The sequence below is a fragment of the Hypanus sabinus genome (genome assembly GCF_030144855.1).
Source record: "Hypanus sabinus isolate sHypSab1 chromosome 1 unlocalized genomic scaffold, sHypSab1.hap1 SUPER_1_unloc_6, whole genome shotgun sequence".
NCBI classification, from domain to species: domain Eukaryota; kingdom Metazoa; phylum Chordata; class Chondrichthyes; order Myliobatiformes; family Dasyatidae; genus Hypanus; species Hypanus sabinus.
Genome location: NW_026778913.1, coordinates 590,850 through 603,277, shown reverse-complemented (window position 1 = coordinate 603,277; position 12,428 = coordinate 590,850). Strand labels below are relative to the sequence as shown.

The following is a 12,428-nucleotide window of genomic DNA, read 5'->3' as shown; positions in this document are numbered from 1 at the left end:
TGGGGTACTGATTGTGGATGATCAGCCATGTTCACATTGAATGGTGGTGCTGGCTCGAAGGGCCGAATAGCCTACTCCTGCACCAATTGGGAACACTGATCACAATATGATCGAGTTCACCTTGAAATCTGAGAAGAAGAAACTAAATTCCCATGTGTCAGTCTTTCAGTGGTATGAAGGAAATTACAATGGCATGAGAAGGGAACTGGCCAAAGTTGACTGGAAAGGGACACTAGGAAGGACAGCAGAGCAGCAATGGCTGGGATTTCTGCGAAAAATGAAATAAGCGCAAGTCAGATATATTCCGAATAAGAAGAAATTTTCAAATGAAAGGCGGACTCTACCGTGGCTGACAAGTCAGAGCCAAAGTAGGAGCAAAAGAGAGGGCATACATGGCAGCCAAAGCTAGTGGGAAGATTGGGAAGCTTCTAAAAACTTGCAAAATGAAACTAAGAAGGTCATTAGAAAGGAAAAGTTGAATTATGAAAGGAAGCTGGTGATTAATATCAAAGAAGATACTAAAAGATTTTTTGTATAAAAGGGTAAAAGAGGGTGTGGTTAGATATAACACCAATGGAAAATGGCATTGGAGATGGTGTAATGAGAAACACAGAGATGGCAGAGGAACTGAATGTGTATTTTGGATCAGTCTTCACAGTGGAAGACATTTGCAGTAGACCGGACATTCGAGAGTGTCAGGGAAGTGAAATATGTGCATAAAGATTATGCCTGAGAAGGTGCTCAGGCAGCTTAATGGTCTGAGGGTGGGTAAATCTCCTGGACCTGATGGAATGCACCCTTGGGTTCAGAAGGAAGTAGCTGGAGAGATTGCGGGGGGTTTAACAATGATCTTTCAAGAGTTGATAGATTCTGGCATTGTACCGGATGAATGGAAGATTGCAAATGTTACTCCGCTTTATGCGAAGGGTGGGGGGCAGCAGAAAGGAAACGATAGACCTGTTAACCTGACATCAGAGGTTGGGAACTTGTTGGAATCGATTGTAAGGGATGAGATTACGGAATACCTGGAGACACATGGCAAGATAGGCCAAAGCCAGCATGGTTTCCTGAAAGGAAAATCCTGCCTGACAAACCGACTGCAATTCTTTGAGGAAATTACAAGCCGGGTAGACAAAGGAGATGCACATGAGGCTGCTTAGCAGGATAAGAGCCCATGGAATTACAGGGATGTTTCTAGCATGGGTGGAGCATTGGCTGGTCGGCAGAAAAGAGAGGGGAATGAAGGGATCCTATTCTGTCTGGCTGCCGGTTACCAGTGGAGTTCCACAGGGGTCGGTGTTGGAACCGCTACCTTTTACAATGTCTGTCAATGATTCGGACTGTGGGATTAGTGGATTTGTGGCTAAATTTGCCGATGATACAAAGATAGGTGGAGGAGCGGGTAGTGTTGAGGAAACAGAGGCCCTGCAGAGAGACTTAGATAGTTTATGGGAATGGGCAAAGAAGTGGTAAATGAAAGACAATGTTGGAAAGTGTATGGTCATGCACTTTTTGGAAGAAATAAATGGGCAGACTATTAACTAGATGGGGAGAGAATTCAAAATGCAGAAATGCAAAGATATTTGGGAGTCCTTGTGCAGGATATCCTAAAGGTTAACCTCCAGGTTGAGTCAGTGGTGAAGAAGGTGAATGCAATGTTGGGATTCATTTCTGGAGGTATGGAATAAAGAGCAGGGAAAACTTTCCAAGTTTTCCCAGGTGTAGCCCAACCTCTTGGTGTATCCTTCCGTTCCCAGGGATGACGTCTTTGGTATTTCTGTATCACTGGGTTGTTATGGGATGGCGTTGCTAGCCCCATGCCAACCTTTGTCTTTTCATAGCCGGGGTTGGAACTGTCCGTGGCAGAGATTTTCCCCTAAGGTAGGTGTATCAACAACAAGGTTTCAGCAGAGAGACTTGTGATGTAAGAATGTTAGAGAGAGAGGGTGCTGGTTCTCTGGTTATTTTCTGATCCCTGGTATTCTTCCAGGAGTCAGTACTGGCGAGCAGTCTTAATTCTATCAATGGTTTATTTTAAAGTGGAAGCAAACATACAAAGACTAAGCAAGCTCAATAAAAAGCTGAGAAATGAAGCTAAGGAGGAGGAAAAGCAATCAGAAGCTGAAGATAAAAGATGAGACGACGAAGTAAAGATGGTGCATCTGAAAAATCCATCACTTCTATAATCAAGATAAGAAAAATTCCTCAGATAAAATAGATGGTTGCACAATTACATCACCTGGGTAACGTGCTAATACTTAGCCAATGAAAAATGAGAAAGGTGATAAACCGTTAGTTTATCTGCTATATCGCTTTCTGCCAGTGAGTGTGGATGAACCACCATATACCATGAAAAATCCATGAGTTTGTTAAAGAATTGAAATTATGATCAAATTAAAACTGTAGTTAAAATACAAATGATTAAGCTACACTTTAGTCTTTCATTAAGTTATCTGACATCTTATACAATGCATTGATAATACAGTGGTTTCACACAGGATTTTGGTATCTGGAATGGGCTGGTGGAGTCAGACATAGTCAGAGACATTTAGATCCATACGTCAGGATACAAGGCATAATGGGGACTACTGGGGTTAGCATAGATGGACCAAAGAGGTCAGTGGAGGATGTTGGGCTGGAAGGCCAGTTTCTATACTGTAACCACGTTATTCCAATAAATGTGAATCAGAACATAACATCAGTAAAATCTTAGGAATTCATATCAAACCCCATGTTGTTTAAAGTAATATTATCTGTAAGCTGGGTATCAAACGTGAAAATGGTGAAATTTCATGCTTAGAGAGGGTTAAGATGAATCTTAAACTTCATCTTAAACAGGGTTAAGATGAAGACCGGTTAAATCGCATTTGACATTGAGGGAGGGCTTTCTGGGGGTGTGTTCCTCTCAAACTCAATCAATCAATCTTCCAGAGGACTGAGGGCAACAGGTCCAGTATTTTGTTTGTGTCTGCATGCTGGGTGATTTTGTGATCACTGGTTATTCAGAAGTCAAGGATGAAGCATAAAAATTATTGCTTCTGATTCTTTTATTAAGTGTTACAAGAACAAAGAAAAATAAAGAGCAAAAAGAAAAGAAACCATAAAAGAATATGGTCTGGTCTTCTTATACCAGACTACTGACAGCATACATTTCATTGTTTAAATTAACCAATGAGATTGCCTCTGTTCGAGTAATTCAATACCGGCCAGTAAAACTAGTTAGTTTTCAGAAAGATGCAGGTGCACTGAAGGCACTGGAAAGCTCACTAAACTATAACATTGATATGATGAGTATCTAAAAATACAAATAAGCAGAAGAAATTTAAACTACAGGAAGAGCAGCCATTCTACAGCACAATCCAACAATGGATTCCAGAGTTTGGAACCATGTCTCCTCCAGTCGATGTCAGGGTAGCTGTTCACACACTGTTCAATCATTCCCACCAGCAGCGATCCCACAAATTATTTCCCAGGTTCCAAGCGCAGTCAAGATCAACGAGCCCTTCATTTTCCACAACATTTTAAGTCAAGGCTTTTTCAAAAGTGAGGTCAAAACGAGTCGAATTCCAATTTCACTTTGAATGAAGAAAGAGAAGGAAATTGATAAATTATACAAACTCGGAGAGCTTCACCCTGTCTCTGAGTGTGTGATGTGTCAGTGTCGAGGGAGCTTCACCCTCTCTGAGTGTGTGATGGGTCAGTGTTGAGGGAGCTTCACCCTGTCTCTCAGTGTGTGATGGGTCAGTGTCGAGGGAGCTTCACCCTGTCTCTCAGTGTGTGATGGGTCAATGTCGAGGGAGCTTCACCCTGTCTCTGAGTGTGTGATGGGTCAGTGTAGAGGGAGCTTCCTGTCTCTCAGTGTGTGATGGGTCAGTGTAGAGGGAGCTTCACCCTGTCTCTGAGTGTGTGATGGGTCAGTGTAAAGGGAGCTTCACCCTGTCTCTCAGTGTGTGATGGGTCAGTGTAGAGGGAGCTTCACCCTGTCTCTGAGTGTGTGATGGGTCAGTGTAGAGGGAGCTTCACCCTGTCTCTCAGTGTGTGATGGGTCAGTGTAGAGGGAGCTTCACCCTGTCTCTGAGTGTGTGATGGGTCAGTGTCGAGGGAGCTTCACCCTCTGAGTGTGTGATGGGTCAGTGTTGAGGGAGCTTCACCCTCTGAGTGTGTGATGGGTCAGTGTCGAGGGAGCTTCACCCTGTCTCTGAGTGTGTGATGGGTCAGTGTCGAGGGAGCTTCACCCTGTCTCTCAGTGTGTGATGGGTCAGTGTAGAGGGAGCTTCACCCTGTCTCTCAGTGTGTGATGGGTCAGTGTAGAGGGAGCTTCACCCTGTCTCTGAGTGTGTGATGGGTCAGTGTCGAGGGAGCTTCACCCTGTCTCTGAGTGTGTGATGGGTCAGTGTTGAGGGAGCTTCACCCTCTGAGTGTGTGATGGGTCAGTGTCGAGGGAGCTTCACCCTGTCTCTGAGTGTGTGATGGGTCAGTGTCGAGGGAGCTTCACCCTGTCTCTCAGTGTGTGATGGGTCAGTGTAGAGGGAGCTTCACCCTGTCTCTCAGTGTGTGATGGGTCAGTGTAGAGGGAGCTTCACCCTGTCTCTGAGTGTGTGATGGGTCAGTGTAGAGGGAGTTTCACCCTGTCTCTCAGTGTGTGATGGGTCAGTGTAGAGGGAGCTTCACCCTGTCTCTCAGTGTGTGATGGGTCAGTGTAGAGGGAGCTTCACCCTGTCTCTGAGTGTGTGATGTGTCAGTGTAGAGGGAGCTTCACCCTGTCTCTCAGTGTGTGATGGGTCAGTGTAGAGGGAGCTTCCTGTCTCTCAGTGTGTGATGGGTCAGTGTAGAGGGAGCTTCACCCTGTCTCTGAGTGTGTGTTGGGACAGTTTGTCTGATCCTGGGAGTGTGTGTTGGGACAGTGTGTCTGATCCTGGGAGTGTGTGTTGGAAAAGTGTGTCTGACCCTGAGGGTTGTGTGATGGGACGGTGTGTCTGATCCTGGGAGTGTGTGTTGGGACAGTGTGTCTGACCCTGGGGGGGGTGTGATGGGACAGTGTGTCTGATCCTGGGGGGTGTGTGATGGGACGGTGTGTCTGATCCCGGGGTCTGTGATGGGACGGTGTGTTAATGTGATTATACCTACTCTGACTGTCCTCTAGCAGCAATACATCAGCCGGAGTCTCTCTTTCAGCTCCTCCCACTTTATCAGTCTCTGGAGGCAGAATATCTACTGATGTCTTTTACAAACCTGCTCACTCTCTCGCAGTACCCTTCACTATACCTCTTCCCACCCTCTCTTGTAAAAACGTTATTAGCTTTTCTCAGCTCCACCATCTCCATTACGTCTGTTTTCAGATGAGGCTTTCAATTCCAGAACATCCGACAAGTCACGGAACAGGGTTCCTTTCCAAGCTGTCCACACCACATCTCCTCCGTTTCTCACACATCTTCCCGCCACCATAATGGGGATCGGGTTCCCGTTGTCCCTCCACCCCACGAGCCTCCCTCCACATCATTCTCTGTAATCTACATCATCTTCAACCACTGAGCACATTGTTCCTTCACACCCTCCCCCCCACCACTCCCCACAGCGATCGCTCTGTGTGAGACTCCCCGTCCACTCGTCTCTCCCCACTGATCTCACTCCAGGCATTTACCCCTGTAAGAGGTGAGTTTGCTGGGGTCAGACACGGGTTGTGATGCTCCTGGTGCAGCCTCCTCTGCATCGGTGAGGCCCAATGTCGATTGGAGGACCACTTTACCGAGTACCTTCGATCCGTCTCCCGCAAAAGGCTTGCTTTCTTGGTGGCCCAGCACTTTAATTCCACTTCCCATTCCCTTTGTTGTTCCCTGGCCTCCTCCACTGCTAGGGTAAGGCCACTCTCAGGCTGGAGGGGTAACACCTCATATTCCATCTGGATAGCCTCCAACCCGATGACGTGAACATCGATTTCTCCAGCTTCATGTAATTTGCCCCCTCTCTTCTTCATCTCTTTTTCTGTTGCCCATACTGACTCCTCTCTTACCCTTTCTCGTCCCCTCACTATCTATCAGCTCCCTCTGGCACTCGTCATCCTTCCCTTTCTCAGCCTGAAACCTCAACTCCATTCCTCTGCATAGACGCCTCCTGACCTGCTGAGTTCCTCCAGCCTTTTGTGCCGGTTCCTCTGGATTTCCAGTGTCTGCAGAATCTCCTTTGCACCTCGCCACCAGTACAATGATCAGCAGCAGGAAGTAAATAGCAATGATTACGGCAATGATTACAGGAGTGCCGGAGAATGTTCCTGTCTTGCCTCCACTCCGTGCTTTCTCACCTAATAGAAAAGACATAACTCGTGGTTATTGAGGGAAATGTCCCAGATGCTCAGAATTGGAGGAGGTGAAATGTGAACCCGTGATCTTTGGAGATCGAACCTTTCCTTAGCACATGGCCTCCATCTTTCTGTTATACATGAGCTTAGCCAAGAGTCTCTTAAATATCCCTCATGTATCTAAGTGGCTTCTGCCACCACCCCGGCAGTGTATTCCACTCTGTAAAAAAAATCTTCCTCCTCCCTCCCCCCACCCCAGCTCTGAATCTTCATCTTCTTTTTCCTCCTGTCCTGAGGAGGGGTCCTGGCCCAAAATGTGGACTGTACTCTTTTCCATAGATGCTGCCTGACCTGCGGAGTTCCTCCAGCATCTTGTGTGTTACAAAACTCCATGTGCGCTTTAACCAGAGTTTCATTACGTTGCAGCATTACCTCACAGCTCTGGAACTCAATCCCCTGATTAAATAGACCCAACACACCTTACATCTTCTTAACCGCCCCAGCAGTTTTCCCCGATTGATAAATGGGGTGGGTGTGGGTTACAGAGGTGGGGATTGGTGTAGGAGTTTGAAGGGTTATGAAAACAAAACGAGTCACAGAGATGGGGAGAGACATTGGACCTGGAGAGGGTCACAGAGACATGGAGAGGTGTAGCAGCCAGAGGGGATTACATAGTCAGGGAAGGGTTCTCTGGGACCAGACAAGTCACTATGAGAGGGCCTAGCATCCCAACGTCTCTCATCTGCTGCCTGTGTGCTCGGAGGGGAATCTGTGGTCACCTCAGACTGGTGTGAGGGCTCTGGGCAAGGATCTGTGGAAAGAAAAGTCAGTGAGAACGATCCCTGTACTGTGTTTGGAAGTTATTCCTTTCCTGTTGGAAACATCCAGCAGGTCAGTCAGCGTCTGGACAGGGAGGAACACAGGTCAGAGCAAAAGTGTCTGAAAGGAGACAGAGACACTAGAGATGGCTCAGAGGAGGTTCATGAGATTACGGGGAGAAGGCAGGAGAATGGGGTTGAGAGGGAAAATGAATCAGTGCTTATAACAAGTATTCACCTCCCTCAGAAGTTCCCGTGTTTTATTGTTTTACAACATTGAATCACAGTGGATTTAATGTGGCTTTTTTCAATCATCAGAAAAGATTCATTTTTTTAATCAATTAGACCGATTTTCTACAAATTGGTCTAAATCTATTGGTATCATTAAATACAAAATAATTGACAGCATAATTACTCAGCCGCTCAAGTCAGTATTTAGTAGATGCACTGTTGGCAGCAATTACAGGCCTGAGTCCGTGTGGATGGGTCTCCGTCAACTTTGCACGTCTGGACACTGCAATTTTCCCCCATTCTTCTTCACAAAATTGCTCAAACTCTGTCACACTGCATGGGGATTGTGAGTGAACAGCTCTTTTCAAGTCTGGCCACAAATTCTCAATTGGATTGAGGTCTGGACTCTGACTTGGCCACTCCAGGACATTAACTTTGTTGTTTTTAATCTATTCCTGTGTATCTTTGGCTTTATGATTGGGGTCATTGTCTTTTTCCAAGTTGCAGTTCTCTTGCAGACGGCACCAGGTTTTCCTCCAGGATTTTCCTGCATTCATTCTACCCTCTGTCTTCACAAGCCTTCCAGAGTCTGCTGCAGTGAAGCCTCCCCACAGCGTGATGCAGTCACCACCACGCTTCACGGTAGGGATGGTGCGTTTTTCATGATGTTAGGTGATTGGCTTACGCCAAACATAGCATTTAGTCTGATGGCCAAAGAGCTCAATTTTTTGTTTCATCAACCATAGAACCTTCTTCCTGCTGACTTCAGGGTCTCCCTTATGCTTCCCGGCAAAACTAGCTGAGATTTCATGAGGGTTTTATTTCCAACATTGGCCTTCTCTTTGCCACTCTCCCGTAAAGCTGTGACTCTTGAAGCACCCGGGCAACAGTTGTTGTATGCGCAGTCTCTCCCATCTCAGCCACTGAAGCTTGTTACACCTCGAAGTCTCTTGGCCTCCATCACTAGCCCCTTCTTGCACGGTCACTCAGTTTTTGTGGATGGCCTGCTCGAGGCAGATTTGCAGCTGTGACATTTTCTTCCCATTTCTTCATGACTGACTTAACCGTACTCTAAGGGACATTTAATGAAGTGTAAAATTTTCTTGCATCTCTCTTCTGATTTGTGCTTTTCAATAACCTTCTCGTGGAGTTGTTTGGAGTGTTCTTTTGTCTTCACTGTGTAGTTTTTGCCAGGATACTGACTCACCAGCAGTTGAACTTTCCAGCTATAGGTGTATTTTTACTACAATCAGTTGAAACCCCTTGACTGCGCACTGGTGATCTCCATTTAACTAATTATGTGACTTCTGAGACCAATTGGCTGCACCAGTGATGATTTGGTTTGTCATATTAAAGGTGGTTACTCATGCAATCAAGTATTTTGTGTTTTACATTTGGAAATAATGTCGATCACATTGTCGAGATCTGTTTTCACTTTGACACGAGAGTCTTTTCCTGTCGATCAGAGTCAAAACAAGCCCAATTAAATCTGCAAACATGAGGAAATCTGCAGATGCTGGAAATTCAAGCAACACACACAAAATGCTGGTGAAACACAGCAGGCCAGGCAGCATCTATAGGGAGAAGTCGACATTTTGGGTCGAAAACTTTCGTCGTCCTGACTTTACTTCTGATGACAAATCATCACTGGTGCAGCCAATTGGTCTCAGAAGTCACATAATTAGTTAAATGGTGATCACCTGTGTGTAGTCAAGGGGGTTCAATTGATCGTAGTAACGTCGACAGCACTTCTCCCGAAGATGCTGCCTGGCCTGCTGCGTTCCACCAGCATTTCGTGTGTTGCCCCAATTAAATCGACTGTGATTCAATGTTGTAAAACAATAAAATGTGAAAACTTCCGGGGAGGGGTGTGTGTGGCTGCTTTGTAAAGGCATTGCATATCTTATGATCTTATCGTTTTTTGTTGCATGTCACACCGTGACTAACCCACACACAGGTTTCTCTGACATGAGTGAGTGAGAGAGACATAGAGGTGAGATAGAGAAATGTGCCGGGTTCATCTCGGATCTGCCCAGCCGGAAGAGGAGCAGGATTAGTCAGATGTGTACCTTCATAACGAACGTGCATGACTCCCTCCACTGTTGCATGTTCATTCCATGCCCGGCATAAGTAATCTCCGAAATGCCAATGATTGATTGAGGGGATCTGTGGACATGAACAGGAGAGAGAGGGTGAACTGGCTGATTGGCCTAAATCCATTCCCGTGTCTAATGTCTATAGGTGATGGTCAGTCTGTCTCTTTCTCTGCGTACCCTGTGCTCCTTATAACTCAAGTCTCCCATTTACACCAACATCCTTATGAATTATCTTCTGCACCGTCTCGTTTCATCACCCTCATCACACCTTTTGTCCCTATTCCCACCCTGTCGAGACCCCTGAGGGACCTTATTGTGTTGAAGACCCCTCCCAGTCTTCAGAGTCAACAGACACACACCCACCACGACAGTCCGACCTCTCCTTATCAGGACACGTTGTTGTCAATGGTGCGGTGGGTACAGCCGCTGTCAGCCAGCTCTGGAGACTGGTTGTGATCCCAGCATCTGGGGGGAGGGACTGATGGGTGGAGACTGTGGGGTGTTAACAGGAATGTGGAGAATGGGAATGGTGTCTTTTTTAAAAAGAGAATCAGTACAGTAACAGTTCCTTTCGGCCCAAGGGGCCCACTCTGTCCCATTACACCCGTGTCACCAATTCACCTACTGACCCATGCTGCTTTGGAACGTGGGAGACAACCGGAGCACCCAGAGGAGAACCACACAGTCACAGGGAGAAGGTACAATCTCCTTACAGACGGTGGCGGGAATTGAACCTGGGTCACTGGCGCTGGAATGACCTGACACTAACCACTACACTACTGTCCCAAAAATCAGGGAGAGTAACACTTTCAACGACAATTTATAATACTGTTTAAATTATAAATACATGATAGATTTATGCAATTTTCTTCCACATCTTTATTCTTATAATTATTGAATATTTTAACAAGGCATTAGTAAAAATCTTTTGAGAATCACCAGATCCTGGCATAGTTCTTGAGGAGTGGAAATTTGGAAATGTCGCTCCGCTTTTCAAGAAGGGAGGGAGGCAGAAGGAAGGAAAATTACACGTCTGTTAGTCTGCCTCAGTGTTTGGGAAGATGTTGGAGTCCATTGTGATGGATGAGGTTTCGGGATACTTCCAGGTACATGACAAAATTGGCCAGTCCGCATAGTTTCCTTAACACGTTGCCTGAGAAAGCTGTAGGAATTCTTTAAGGAAATAACAAGCAGGATAGACAAAGAAGAATCAGTGGAGGTTGTGTACCTGGATATTCAAAAGGCCGTTGACTAGGTACAGCATTTGGGATTGTTTAACAATATAACAGCCCGAGGTACTATAGAAAAGTTACTAAAATGGATAGCTGGATCGGCTGATTGGCAGAAGGCAAAGAGTGGGAGCAAAGGAGGCCTCTTCTGGTGGGCTGCTGGTGACTAGTGGAAATCCCGAGTGGTCAGTGCTCCATTTTATGTGAATGATTTGAATGAAAGCTGAGGGCTTTGGAGCTAAGTTTGTAGACGATATGAGGATAGGTGAAGGGGTCAGTAGTGTTGAGGAAACACTGCGGCTGCAGAGGGACGAGGACAGACGAGAAGAATGGGAAAATAAGTTGTGAATAGAATACAGTTTTGGGACGTGTATGGTTACGCACTTTGGTAGCAGGAGTATGAGTGTAGACTACTTTCTAAATGGATAGGAATTTTTAAAAATCTGAGGTGCAAGGGGACTTCGTAGTCCTTGTATAGAATTCACTAAAGGTTAACTTGCAGGTTGGGTCAGTGGTGACGAAGGCAAATGCAATGTTAGCCTTCATTTCAAGAGGACTAGAATATAAAACAAGGATTAATGTTGAGGCATTTATCCTATGGAATATTGTGAGCAGTTTGGGGCCCCTTCTCTATGAAAGGATGTGCTGACATTCAAGAGGGTTCAGAGGAGGTTTACAAGCGTAATTCCGGGAGTGAGTTAAACCGCGCCATGGACTGCTCTTCATCAGATTAAGGTATTGCTTGGCATTGTTGAAACTATGTGTTATAATTATGTGGTCTGTGTCAGTTAGTCTTTTATCAATCATGGTATTGTCTGCACTGTTGAGACTATGTGTTAACTATAACTATATGTAACTATCTAGCTTTGTGTAGGTCTTGTAGCTTTAGGTTTGTCTGATGGGTTTGTAGCTCCTTTCTGGGGAACGTGCTAAGACGGTAGCGCGATATCGATATGCAGCAGCCTCTCCGGACGCTGGATTGGGGATTACCAAACATTATGTGGTTTTTCTTGCGTGGTCTTTTTTGTGCTTTATCGTGATACCATTCCAGAGAACGTTGTCTCGTTTTTCAACTGCATTGTATTTGTGGTTTATAAATGACAGTAATCTGAATCTGAATCTGAAAGGGTTATCATGTGGGGCAGTTGATGGCTCCTGGCCTGTATTCACTGGAATTCAGGAAAGTGAGGGGGATCTCATTGAATATTCAAAGGCCTAGTTTGAGAGTATGTTTCCTGTGGTGGGGAAGTCTAAGACCAGAGGACACAGCCTCAGAACAGAGGGATGGCCATTCCGAATACAGATCTGGAACCTCTTTGGCCAGATGGGAGGGGGGTATGAGTCAGAGGGGTTACACTGATGGGGAGAGGGGTATGAGTCAGAGGAGTTACACAGATGGGGAGGGGCTTAGGAGTGAGAGGGGGTAGAGCTTCACCCTGACTCTCAGTGTGTGTGATGGGTCAGTGTAGAGGGAGCTTCACACTGTCTCTCAGTGTGTGATGGGTCAGTGTAGAGGGAGCTTCACCCTGTCTCTGAGTGTGTGATGGGTCAGTGTAGAGGGAGCTTCACCCTGTCTCTGAGTGTGTGATGGGTCAGTGTCGAGGGAGCTTCACCCTGTCTCTGAGTGTGTGATGGGTCAGTGTCGAGGGAGTTTCACCCTGTCTCTGAGTGTGTGATTGGTCAGTGTAGAGGGAGCTTCACCCTGTCTCTGAGTGTGTGATGGGTCAGTGTAGAGGGAGCTTCACCCTGTCTCTGAGTG

The 12,428-nt window shown here is 46.1% G+C and overlaps 1 long non-coding RNA gene across 1 annotated transcript; it reads right to left on the bottom strand.

The window, feature by feature from the left end:
* Window positions 1–3,029: 3,029 nt before the first annotated feature.
* On the bottom strand, window positions 3,030–9,511 carry LOC132385410 (uncharacterized). The gene is made up of 3 exons (XR_009509179.1): window positions 9,414–9,511; window positions 6,117–6,298; window positions 3,030–3,575 (listed from the first exon to the last, which is right to left on the bottom strand). It is a non-coding gene; the product is annotated as an uncharacterized LOC132385410 (long non-coding RNA).
* Window positions 9,512–12,428: the final 2,917 nt, after the last annotated feature.